A 14,428-nucleotide genomic window follows, 5' to 3' on the forward strand; every position below is an offset into this window, starting at 1 on the left:
AGTCTATGAGACAACTGAAGTACTTACAGAAAAACACCCAGGCATCATTGTTGCCAGGGCCACAGCTCCAAAACTGCCAGCCATTCCCCTACAAAACAGGCATTCAGCAGCACGTTCATTCACATACTTTGCGTGGGGGTTGCTATGGTTTTGTTATGAAGAGATGAGGAAGGCTACTAGAAAATCCTTTTTTTGTAAATGACCACAAAGGGCTCTTGCCACCAAACAAACTTTATGCTGCTAACAGTCACTAACCAGAGTTTCCTGGGCCTTAGTCCTTTTGAATGGTACTACAGTTACTTCCTTCCTGTTGAGATAATGTCCCACAAGGCAGTCTTTGAACACCTTCCAGTAGAAACAGCTAACTGCATACAGAAATACTTTCTAGCGATCTCCAAAGTCACTTGCACTTGACCCAGTTGAAATGCAGTTTCTACTCTTGGCCCTTTTCCAGCACAAATCTTTTTCAAGCATTGTATTATTAAAGTGGATTTTTAATTGCTATTGCATGAGTAAAATCATGAGTTTGGCCATGTAATGCCAGAATTTAAGTTTTCAGAGTCATACATCAGTCTCTTCCAGCTCTAAACATGGACATATTTTTAAAAAGTTTCCTTTCTTACCTCCAGTTAGGTAATCTGAGATATCAAAACCTTATTATTTGTTCTAATCTGGTTGTGGTTCCCATAGTGTGTCCACTCATGTAAATATGGTCTGACTTGAGATGTGATGAGCTAGATGAAGAGACTGTAAGTGTCAATACACACTATTTTCATCTTTAAGATTCTTTGGACCATTTGGGATACCATAGGTGAAAAAAAATATCCAGTGGTGGCCATCTTTGCCTACAGAATTGTCAGCAGTCAGATAACTAGCTTTAGTATGCAATATGAAAATTAGGAAAGTACAGTGAAAATTGCTATCTACCATTTTTACTTTCTGCAGGCTTGATAATCTGGATCACCGACTGCATATCTTGAGCTGAAATCAATGTTGTTTCCAAACCTCAATATTTCTATTCAGGCCAGGAACCCTCAAGTGCTGTGTCCAGTTGGGGATCCCCAGTACAAGAAAGGCATGGGCACACTGGAGTGAGTCTGGTGCGGGGCCACCAAGACAGTCACGGGCTGGAGCACATAGCATACAAAGGAAAGGTTGGGAAAACTGGTTTTGTTCTTAAAGGAGGAGGCTAAGGGGATCTTAAGAGAAAAGGTTAACGTGATCTCATTGCTGCCTTCAATTACCCACCGAGAGGCTATAGAGAAGACGAAGCCAGGCTCTTCTTGGAGGTGCACAGTGTTAGGATGAAAGGCAATAGTCACAAGTTGTAACACAGGAAATTCCAGTTAGATATTAGGAAAAGGTTTTCCCCATGAGGGTAGTCAAATAGGGGAGGCTGTGAAATCTCTCCTTGGAGAGATAGAAAACTCATCTGGACAAGTCCCTGAGTAACTTGGCCTGTTCTGGCCCTGATTTGAGCCTCAGGCTAGACCAGATAACCATTGGAGGTCTGTTCCAACCCAAATCATTCAACAGTTCTGCAGTTCTCTGGCTGACAAGGTGCTCCTCTGCCTGGTAGGCACTGATCACAGCGTGCCTAGACCCCAGTCCCTCCCCTGCAGTGGCAAAATGAACAAAGGCACACATTCTCAGGGATGTCCTCCTCCTTGCTGTATCTGCATTAGGCTGACTGACACAGTGCAGTTGGAATCTAAATGCACTACGCATGAAAAATAACACTCCAGGTATATGAGATGCTTGATAATCCATGAATTATTTGCAATCCTCAATACAGTTGATACACCAAAGTTAAATACAGTATTTGTCATTCATCGCTTTTTTCACCCACACATTTATTATTTCACAATCCATCACAGCATCCTTCTGAGCAGCTGAATCGCATAAATTTTCCATGTATTAATATTTTGATTAACAGTTTAATAAAAAATAACTCTCTTAAGAAATGGTAGTGAAGCATAAGCATATTATTGTGAGCAATACACTTGCTGAAAAAATAATTTTGCTCTTTAAAAAAGTGTGTGTGTGCCAGAGAGGGAATTGTAAAGCTGTGAAAAATGAAACTGTGTAGGTGCTGTTAGCCTCTGAGTCAGCTGCTAACATTTCGCAAAAATTAGCATCTTAAGCCTAAGTGCTCCCCCTACATGTTACGAGCCACCCTGGCTGCAAAACTGTGTACCTACTGACTGCTGCAGTCTGACAGTGCCTCAGAGCTTATACAATTGAAAGTGTAACAAACTGATTCACTGTAAATTAGCAAAGTGCAGCCAGTCACGCTGAAGAGACATTTACCACAAGAGCAACCTCTGTCACGGATGGGGTAGGAGGAGCTGACAGCACACGTATTATTGTAGGGAGTCTGGTGGTTTTCTCTGAGGCTGAAGGTGGAATACCTGCAAGTGGGTCAAATGATTTATTTTATTTCTTTCATAAATGAGGGCAACCAACAATCAATAATTAACACAGACATACAGAAAGAAAGGATTGTTGGGACAATTTCGTATTTACTTTTTATGATTTTAAATGATTTATGCAGCAGTGGCACAGTATATCAGCAGAGTTGCTATTTCATAAAGAAGGATAGCTTTTCACTGTTATGCAGCATTTGTAATAAAAGACCTGTTAGTTTTGCTCTCGGCTGGCACTCTGCCAGCCTTGAATATGGTCACAATGCCCTGGAAACTGTGTTTTCTTCTACACCCAGCTCCTTTGATAGCAGGAAGACACAGTGACACAGAGCTGTTCTACTCTGAGTGCCTCTGATAAATCTAAACTGTCAGACGCTGCTGGTCAAAGGTAAATGGGACATCAAGGAAAAAAAGAAGGACCAAGGAAAAAAAGCAGCAGTGACCTTTTCTGCAGTGTTCTCTTGGTAGTCAGTGTTTCATACTAGTTTAGCTGTTCACATAGCACTGAACAGAAAAAACAGCTGCCCTGCATACCGCATGGCCTCTTTTGGTTATTCTTTTGTGTGGAATTGTTGCCACGGCTTTTGAGGATGGGTAAAGTCTGGCATAAAGATACATCCATAAATAAAAGATGATAATTTTAAGCAAGTTTTAAAATGATTACAAGAAATATTGCAGTTTACAGAGAAACCTGTATCTGTTGAGTATGATACCTCTGAGGATGTGGAAAACAACACCTGGGCCAAAGGATGCCCTTCAAGCTCAAAATGTAAAGCAGTGACCTGAAAACTCTGATAAGAAACCTGAGGAGAACAGATTTGAGGAAAAAATGTTTATAGAAGTAAAAGGTACTATTGCTGGACTCAGAAGATCACAAGTCAAACTGAGTCTGGGAGTCACCAGCTCTTTGAAGAGCATGCAGAGGGTTGGTGCAAATGCAGAGCCAGAGAAAAATCTGCACAAAGCAGTATTGATTTCTTTGCTGACATCTGTGGCATTTTAAAATCAGAATACTATATGCAACAGTTTCTCCCACAGAAGAAGAGCTTTGACTCACTGTAAAAAGTGAGAGAGAAATTCTGTGAAGTCTCAGAAAAGGAGGCATCCTTCTATAATGTCCCCATCTGCCAAACCTCATGTGTCATTGCTGTTTTCCATAATTTTCTTCCAGTGGTTTAAATGCAAGCAACATCAAGTCTCTCATTATTTTAAAAGATACAGTTTTATCCATAAGACCTGATTAGGTAGAATGGCCTTTATAGTCCAGTTAAAAGAGGACTATAGAGACAAAAAAGCCAGACTAGGTAACAACACTGGCTAGTGGGAAAGAATCAATTATTCATTCAGAAACATCTAGAGCTAGTCAGATGATCTATCTGCATAACAAATAAAGCTGATGATTTGTCCTGTTTTGTTGAATACATGATTCATGATTATATGATTACTCATGAGGCTCATGAGAACATGATTTGATCCAATCCAAAAACAATCCAAGGAGGAATAGCTGAAACATTTGGACCCTGATTCAAGCATATGTGTATGTTTTAAAATATGAATAGTCCTATTTAGGGAACTCGATTAATCCTGGTTTTAAGATTATGCATGTTTAAGTACATTGCTGGACAAGAAAGATAAGACACTTGAAGTAGGATGTGTGATAATAAAGCAAATTAGTGCAGATCTGCACAAGATGGCAGTGGCTTGATGGTGTAAAAAATTCATCAATTCAGTGTGTGAACACATACCATCTGGTAGCCAGTCAGACTGGACATACTGGCTGGGCAACTGGGAGATCCACTGGTCTGGGGGAGCCAGCCAGCCAGTCAGCCTAAGTGTTCCAACACAAACTTCTGTTTGCTGTAGAATAAGGAATATACAAACAAATATGACATGATTATTGAAATGGCTTCCACGTATCAAGTGGCGGAATGAAGAAGCAGGGAGCTGTTAAATTGCAGGTGCAGTGCTGTGGTATGGCCTGATGTTGCTAAATGGAAGGTTTCACTGGCCAACTCTCTCTTCTGACATGGGCAGATCAATATTAGAGCATGTTGTCTCTAAAGAATTTTCAGTGCCCCTGTGTTGGGTTGTCCTGGTTTTGGCTGGGATAGATTTAATTTTCTTCCTAGTAGTGCTGAGCTTGGTAGGGACCTCTGGAGGCCTCTAGTCCAACCCCCATGCTCAAAGCAGGAATGACTACAATAGGTTGCTGAGAACTATGCCCAATCTGGTCTTGATCATCTCCAAGAACAGACACTCCATATAATCTCTGGGTAAGCTGGTCCAGTGTTTGAGCACCTTCACACTAAAAAGTTTTTTTTCTGTATTTCAGCTTGTGCCTATTGCCTCTTTCCCTGTCACTGGGCACCAGTGAAAAGAGCCTGGCTCCATCTTCTTTACTCTCCCCCTCAAAAAACCTATTTATACACACTAATGAGATCCCCCTGAGCCTTCTCTTCTCTAGGCTAAACAGTCCCAACTCTCTCTCACTTTCTGCATGGGAGATATGCTCCGGTCCCTTAATCATCTCAGTGGCCCTTTCATAGAATCATAGAATCATTTAGGTTGGAAAAGACCCATAAGATCATCAAGTCCAACCATTAACCTAACATTCCCAAGTCCACCACTAAACCTTGTCACTGAGCACCACATCTATATATCTTTTAAATACCTCCAGGCGTGGTGACTCCACCACTTCCCTGGGCAGCCTGTTCCAATGCTTGATTACCCTTTCGGTGAAGAAATTTTTCCTAATATCCAGTCTAAACCTCCCCTGGTACAACTTGACGCCATTTTCTCTTGTTCTATCACTTGTTACTTGGGAGAAGAGACCAACAGCCACCTCACTACAACCTCCTTTCAGGTAGTTGTAGAGAGCGATAAGGTCTCCCCTCAGCCTCCTTTTCTCCAGGCTAAACAACCCCAGTTCCCTCAGCCGCTCCTCATAAGACTTGTTTTCTAGACCCTTCACCATCTTCATTGCCCTTCTCTGAGCATGCTCCAGCACCTCAATGTCTTTCTTGTAGTGAGGGGCCCAAAACTGAACACAGGACTCGAGGTGCGGCCTCACCAGTGCTGAGTACAGGGGGACAATCACTTCCCTTGTCCTCTTGGCCACACTATTTCTGATACAAGCCAGAATGCCATTGGCCTTCTTGGCCACCTGGGCACACTGCTGGTTCATATTCAGCTGGCTGTCGACCAACACTCCCAGGTCCTTTTCTGTTGGGCAGCTTTCCAGCCACTCTTCCCCAAGCCTGTGGTGCTGCATGGGGTTGCTGTGACCCAAGTGCAGGACCCAGCACTCAGCTTTGTTGAACCTCATACAATTGGCCTCGGCCCATCAATCCAGCCTGTCCAGATGCCTCTGTAGAGCCTTCCTACCCTCAAGCAGATCAACACTCCTGCCCAACTTGGTGTCATCTGCAAACTTACTGAGGGTGCACTCGATCCCCTCCTCCAGATCATTGATAAAGATATTAAACAGAACTGGCCCCAATACTGAGGCCTGGGGAACACCACTTGTGACTGGCCACCAACTGGATTTAACTCCATTCACCACCACTCTTCAGGCTCAGCCATCCAGCCTGGTTTTTACCCAGCAAAGTGTATGCCTATCCAAGCCATGAGCAGCCAATTTCTCCAGGAGAACGCTGTGGGAAATGATGTCAAAGGCTTTACTAAAGTCTGGGTGAACAACATCCACAGCCTTTCCCTCATGCACTAAGCAGGTCACCTTGTCATAGAAAGAGATTGGGTTAGTCAAGCAGGACCTGCCTGTCATAAACCCATGCTGACTGGGCCTGATCACCTGGTTGTCCTGTACATGCCATCTGATGGCACTCAAGATGATCTGCTCCATAACCTTCCCCGGCACTGAGGTAGAACTGACAGGCTTGTAGTTCCCTGGATCTGCCTTCCAGTCCTTCTTGTAGATGGGCGTCACATTTGCTAACCTCCAGTCAACTGGGACCTCCTTGGTTTGTCAGGACTGCTGATAAATGACGGAAAGTGGCTTGGTGATCTCTTCCACCAGCTCCCTCAGTACCCTTGGGTGGATCCCCTCTGGCCTCATAGACTTGTGTGCATCTAAGTGGTGTAGCAGTTCACTAACTATTTCCCCCTGGAATATCAGGGCTTCATTCTGCTCCCCATCCCTGTCTTCCAGCTCAGGGGGCTGGGTACCCCGAGAACAACTGGTCTTACTATTAAAGACTGAGGCAAAGGCGGCATTAAGTACCTCAGCCTTTTCCTCATCCTTTGTCACTATGTTTCCCCCCCGGCATCCAATAAAGGATGGAGATTCTCCTTAGCCCTCTTTTTGTTGCTAATGTATTTACAGAAACATTTTTTATTGTCTTTTACAGCAGTAGCCAGATTAAGTTCTGGTTGGGCTTTGGCCCTTCCGATGTTCTCCCTGGAAAACCTCACAACATCCTTGTAGTCCTCCTGAGTCATCTGCCCCTTCTTCCAAAAAGGTCATAAACTCTCTTTTTTTTCCCAAGTTTCAGTCAAAACTCTCTCTTCAGCCAGGCTGGTCTTCTTCCCCACTGGCTCATCTTTCTGCACTTGGGGACAGCCTGCTCCTGCGCCTTTTAGATTTCCTTCTTGAAGAATGTCCAGACTTCCTGGACTCCTTTGCCCTTCAGGATTGCCTCCCAAGGGACTCTCAGAACCAGTATCCTAAACAGGCCAAAATCTGCCTTCTGGAAGTCCAAAGTAGCAGTTCTGCTGACCGCCCTCCCCTCCTACTCCTCCAAGAATTGAAAACTCTGTAATTTCATGATCACTATGCCCAAGATGGCCTCCAGTCACCACATCACCCACCAGTCTTTCTCTGTTCACAAACAACAGGTCCAGCTGGGCGCCTTCCCTAGTTGACTTACTCACCAGGTGTCAGGAAATTGTCTTCCATGCACTCCAGGAACCGCCTAGACTGTTTCCTCTCTGCTGTATTGTATTTCCAGCAGACATCTGGTAAGTTGAAGTCCCCCACAAGAACAAGGATTGTGAGATTTCTCCCAGCTGCTTACAGAATATTTCGTCTGCCTCTTCATTCTGGTTGCATGGTCTATGACGGACTCCCACCATATTATCTGCTTTGTTGGCCTTCCCCCTGATTCTTACCCATAATCACTCAACCCTATCGTCACCATCATTAAACTCTACACAATCAAAACACTCCCTAACATACAGGGCTTCCTCACTGCCTCTCCTTCCTTGCCTAAACTTTGCTGGACTGTCTCCAGTTGCTCCATATATCTCTTGTACTGAGAAGCCCAGTACTAGACACAATACTCCAGATGAATGTCACCAATGCTGAGTAGAGGGGAAGGATCACCTCGCTTGCCCTGCTGGTAATACTATTCCTAATGCAGCCCAGGATACCATTAGCCTTCTTTATTGCAAGGGCACACTGCTGGCTCATTTTCAACTTGCTGTCCACCAAAACCCCCAGTCCTTTTCTGCAAACTCAGTCAGTCCCCGTCCTGTACCTGTTCATGGGGTTGTTCATCCCCAGGTGCAGGACTTGACATTTCCCTTTATTGAACTCCATGGGACTCCTGTTGGCCCATTTCTCCAGCCTTTTGAGGACCCTCTGAATGGCAGCACAGCCCTATGGTGTACCAACCATTCCTCACAGTTTTGCATCATCTGCAAACCTCTTGAGGGTACTCTCTGCCTCATTATTGAGGTCATTAATGAAGATGTTAATCAATACTGGTCCCATTATTGATTCCTGGGGTATGCCACTGGTGATAAGCCTCCAACTGGACTTTGTGTCTCTTATCACAACCCTTTGGGCCTGGCAAATCAGCCAGTTTTCAATCCACCTCGCTGTCCATTTATCTGTTTGTCATTGGGGATGTTAAGAGAGACAGTGCAACATAAAAGATGCAATTAGCAAGTATGGATATCCATCATGAAATTACTGCTACTGCCAACAACTAAAAATAGGTCTAGTTTATGGCTTTTCTGACAACAGTCTTACTTTTGAATCAGGAAAAAGCATTCTGGAGCATATCTTGGGACAGCTATAATAAAGGAACTGCAATTTATCTACTGCACACTAAATCTAAAATTCCTGCTCTTACATCAGGGCAGATAACAAATAAACTTGGGTCAGCTAATTTGTCAGTGTGTACACAACTGATAGCAAGATATGAATTTACTCCTATCATATATAAAAAGGTCTGTGAAACCTAAACTGGCACATCTGACATTTTCTTTAGAAGAAATCTAATGCAAATGAAACATAAGGAAAATGTAAAGCAGCCACAAAGTAACACAACAAATGCAAAGACTCTAGTAAACTAGAAATAGGTAGATTGAACTCTCCCGGCACATCATAAGATTGTTTTTTCTTCTTATGAAATTTATCAGTCATTGTTGCTATTAAACCATGATCCCTTTCACATCATGTGGCCATTTTTTCTTTCCAAAAAGTTATTCTTTCTTTATAGGTCTGGTAATTCCCATGGAGAATGTCTTTTATGATTCATTTATTCCTAATTCTTTCTTTATCTCCATTAAAAAAACTATCGTCACTAGTGACAAACTCAATATAATTTTTCTGGTGTTTATGCCTTCTGCTTCTGCATTGCATGGGACATATATGGTCTTCTTTTGGGTATATGTGATTTTGAATATGAAACCTGTATTTTCTCCTGCTTGTTCTGAACATTCTTCACCTGTTGTATCACCTACTCTAGTGTCATCTAGTTCTATATTGTCACATATAATTCTGTGTTAATTACATTTACTGTGGAAAAAAATGACTATGTAATGACAATATTTGCATCCTTCCTTGTAAAATAACCACCCAAGAAGTACAGCGTTATATGTAATAGAACATTGGACTATGAAAACATAATGAAAAGTACACAGAGCAACAGCACTAGTAGGGATATTTGGACTTATAAGGATTATCAAATTCTTTGCCATTTGTATGAGTGTGTTTCCACAGACCCTTTGACAATGGTTTATAATGGCACATCATGGCACTTATGAACTGATATATCAAGGAGATTTACTGAAACAAATGGCTCATGAATTGTGGATCATCAGATGAAATCCCACAGCACTTAAACTGTGATTTACACTGCATTGTTAAATTGCAAGTTCATGCCTTTCATAACATCTTGTAACAGCTCAATTATTTAAAAATAAGATCTCTATGGCTGGAAGAGGCTCATTTTAAAATAAAAAAGACATCTGTATTTTAGTTTCTGTATATATATCATACTTTACATTGAAAGTTTTGATTTGTTCTTGGCCAGAATAAAACTTTTTTGGCCACTGCATTTATGATTCTCAGGATTCAAACAGCTCAAAACCAAAAAAGATAGCCAGCAGTGGGTATATTATAAATATATTAAAAGAAAAAAAGAATTAATTTGATAGAAATAAAGTAAACCTTACATTATTTCATTCTCCATGATCGATCTTCATTTCCTGTAGAAAACTAGTACATTTAAGGTTTTGGGGGAGGGACAGAAGGGTTTTCTTGCTGGGTTGGGGGTATGGTATTACAAAATAATTTCTACAAAATTACTTGAAAACTCACAGTCTTAAGTTCTCTGTTTAGCAGCTAGTTCCTTGTCTTACTCTGCTTATGCACTTGAACTCTGACATGTAGGAAACATCTTACAGAAATGAAAGTATAGTTTCAGTCTTCAAACTGTCCTTAACCTCTCAGCTGATGATGTGAACAGAAGCGTCAGTTAGTGCCAAGCTGATATTTTGTGAATGCATTCCAATTAGAAACCATCAGTTTGTTTGACGGAGAACATTAATGCTGGTAGAAAGTACCTTTGAGTTTCAGGGAAGTTATTAGTGTATGCTGTACACTAGAAACTTCCTCAGAAGTCATCTTTGTAAATAGCATCAAGAAAATACTGCAGAAAAGACAGATCAGTAAATTCAGATTACTAAGAACTACCTATTTAAAGGAATGTAATACAATGGCTGATTTCCTTTAAATAAGAGAAAGAAGGAAATAAAGAAACAAAGAGATCCTGACATTGAATAAATGTAGTAAAATACATATCCATGTCAGGAAGTAACTGGACAGAGATTTATTTGCAGAATTTATAACCATTCTTAAGTTTTATCCCTGTTCTGATGTGAATTGAAATGTAACTATGAGACTTTAAATATAAGAGCTGATATTTTCCAGTAAATACTATACACAAATATAACATCTACCCCCCAAAAGCATATGCTTAAGCTTTTTGTGAGTTTAATAGTTTTTATAATATTTCTGTTTAGCATTGTATATTATGCACTACCTTTTTATTCAGTGCACAAAAGTTATTCACATCTTCCTTCATCCATTTAACACAGTCAATGATCACATATGGTACACTGAGAATATGAATTTTATATGCTCTGCTAAAACAGAATGAGACTGGGTTTTATATAGTGCATTTTTCTTTAAAAGGGGAAACTGGGGGCTAGAATAGTTGGCAATAATTGACCTTCAAGGTGAGAAGATAGCTAATCTTACCTCCAGCTCATGTACTTCTCTATTTTGAAATAACATACTTTAACAGGATTCTAGGTATTTAGGAGCTGAACTCAGTGTAAGTTGATTCACGGTTTATAGTCCAGCATTTCTGTACTTCATTTTCAATGACACTTTCATATTGCTTTTGTCATTCTTGTCACTTCTTATGGAATTTAAACAACTCTTTGGGGTAAGTGAAAGAACGTACCACCTAAAAGCCATCAACAAAGAAAGAATAGACTTAATACTGAGATTTCATAAATTAAAGTATGCTGTTTTGGTAAATAGATTGAATGACATTTTCTTATCTGCAAGGATAGAGCACCAGTAGTGTTCACAACAAAGCACTGCAAAGCAATAGTACTTGGGTGCTGTCATGGTTTAGGCCCAGCCAGCAACTAGGCACTACACAACCATTTGCTCAATCCCACCTCTCACCCAGTGGGACAGGGAGGAGAATTGGAAAAAAAGTAGCAGTCATGGGTTGAGATAAGAACAATTTAATAGCTAAAGTAAAATATAGTAATAATAATAATAATGGTAATGGTAATGAAAAGGAATATAATAAAATAATAAAGAAAAAAAACAAGTGACGTACAATGAAATTGCTTACCACCCGCTGACAGATGCCCAAGCAGCGATCCGCCCCTCCCAGCCAACTCTGCCCAGTTTATATATTGTGCATGATGTTCTATGGTATGGAATATCCCTTTGGGTAGTTCAGGTCAGCTGTCCTGGCTATGCTCCCTCCCAGCTTCTTGCACACCTGCTCAGTCGGCAGAACATGGGAAACTGAAAAATTCTTAACTTAGGACAAGTGCTACTTAGCAACAACTAAAACATCAGCGTGTTATCAACATTATTCTCACACTAAATTCAAAACACACTGTACCAGCTACTAAGAAGAAAATTAACTCTATCCCAGCCGAAACCAGAACAAGTACATAGCCAGATGATGTGTTATTCTGAAAACTAGAGAGATTATTAAAATATAATAATAACTTTCATTAACGTCTTCAAGATCTGCCTTGAGTGTAAGAATGAACATGATATTTGGCTTCATCTACCCTCCTCTGTCTTGCATCACCCTTTTCTCTTTCACTTTACTCCCTTTCCAGTGTTCTTTTCCTTAGATGTGTCTTTAGTACACTTGCTTGTGGCCATTTCTTCCTGTTTTAAAGAAATAATGTGAATTATGGATGCTGAGGAAACAGCCTCACCTAACCTCATTAACATCATTAATAGGAAAATATACAGCTTTAAAAATTACAATGAATTAAGGTTTAGCCACACAAATAGATAGGGGTTCAACTCCAGCAGGGAAGAATACTTTGATTTACAAATTAAAGTTTGCTGTGAAAATAGCAAGAAAATATTGGTACATTGTACAAATGTTGGCACATTTTGATGGGTTGCAGTTTTGCAATTTATGAAGTTTTGTTTGAATCTAGCAAGAAAAGTTGTCTGCATAGGACTGTCATATTAAATACCAAAACATTTCTTAGAGCAGAAAATGGTTTGATTCCTTTTCTGTTCCTGTAATTGTTGCATTACTGTTCTTTATTTCTATGATTATTTCAGTATCAGATGAGCAATTTCTTGCTGGCAAGCATTCTCCTTAAACTAAGATAACTGCAAGTTCAATATGCTGGGAATACTACAGTCCTGAATTTGATTAGTATATGATTCCTTACAAGACATTGCATTCACCTACTTTCAGATCTGGAGGAATCAGAATTTTTTTACAACCTGTGATCAGTAAAAGGATGAGAAAGTCTGACAATATTTTTTTGAGTTTTGTTTTGGTTTGGTTTTTAACAGTAGATCTATTAATTCATTAGCAGAATGATAGTTCTGTTCTGATTCAATACTTGTGTTCCGGAAAAGGAAGGAGGGTTGATCTGCGAATGCGCTTGGCTATGTAGGTACATGGAGTTCTGGCTGATCTTCCACCACCATCTGCTCAAGTGTGTCTGTATGTCTGTGTCTGCCGGAATTTTTTTTATTCTGCTCCCCCCCCCCCCCGCCCATTACCTTAATTATCCTCTTATTCCAAAGAGTTGCCATTTATGTACTGTTCCACCTCTTCCACTATTATGTACTGACACCACATGATATTAGACATTTACAGTATAGACATAACCATCTGAAATGTGGCTGTCAGGCCTCCCTTTATAGTTGAAAGATAAAAATAGGGAATTTCTGTCATATCTCATCCTCTTCCTTATGTAGAAACCTAAAAATAGATCACATGAATCACAACTTAGAAGTCCCTATTTTTCTCCAGTGAGTGACTATAAAGGGAGACAAGGATGACTAATTCAAATATAGCCATCTACTTTGTAGATGTTCAGATTAAGTGGCTAACATACATATTTTTTTTCCCCTACTGACTTTTTGTACTCCTTTTGCCCATTCATATAGGAAGCATTTTTGAGACAATCTTTTGCAACATCTACTACTTTCTCCTTTTTCCCTCTTCTTTCTCCAACTGTTCAGACAGGAGAGGAATAGTGGAGCCAACTCTTTCACAGATACCATCTTTTTTAAAGCCTTCATGATTAAGTAGGAGTAACTTGCTTCCGTCACTGATATTATAGCTAGGAGGATTAGAAGACATTCTACATGAGGTCAGGACAATTTTGAACACACATACCTCACTTGCAGGTGAAGGAGAACCAGGATAAAAGGTCCTGTGAAAAATTTTACTTGGTATTTAATCGCCCATTTAATTTGCTAGGGCTGAAAGGCAATGGTCAGGTAAAAGGCAATAGCCGGAGGCAACAGTAGATTTACAGATTACTTCTGAACAAAACTTTCATCCAGACTGGCCTTCCTGAAGTCTTTGACGGTAACAGTAGATGAATGTTTTTTTGGAGGTGTGGGGTAATTATTGTAGTTTATTATCCCCAATTTGTTATCACACTAGCTATGACCAAAAGATAGTGCCATAGGAAAGAAAGCTGTAATTTAGGTCAACATTTTTTATCCCTGTTTCCCCAAAGACTTCTCCGAAGACTTTGGCTTGAAGACTATTAATATTATTTTGAAAAACTTGTTATCTCAGAAGTTTCCATACAATAATCATGCTTTAAGAAGTAGAATGAAATGGGCTTTGAACATCCAGTTTGCTATAACTTTCTCGTCGCAATACAATACAGGCAGTGTGCTGACGTACTTAGCTGTTCAGAGTGTATCAGCTGGTAAAACATGCTGCCACTAAATACACAAAAGGTCCAGGATAGAAATGACCTCATGTTAAACTACATTGTAAGGTAAATCATGACTACCTGAGAGGGCGCTCACAAAAATATATGACAGTCTTTGTAAAAAAATAATAATAAAAGGTTCATGTTTTATATGAGTCCAAGGAGGGCCTGTTGGCCCAGACCCTTTCACCTAGATTATGCCCTATGCAAATTCAGGAGGATTCTAGAAATGTACCTCTCTGAAAACACTTTCTCAAATACTATCTGTTCTCAGAAGCAAGCAC

This window comes from Buteo buteo, chromosome 4 (genome assembly GCF_964188355.1).
Source record: "Buteo buteo chromosome 4, bButBut1.hap1.1, whole genome shotgun sequence".
NCBI classification, from domain to species: domain Eukaryota; kingdom Metazoa; phylum Chordata; class Aves; order Accipitriformes; family Accipitridae; genus Buteo; species Buteo buteo.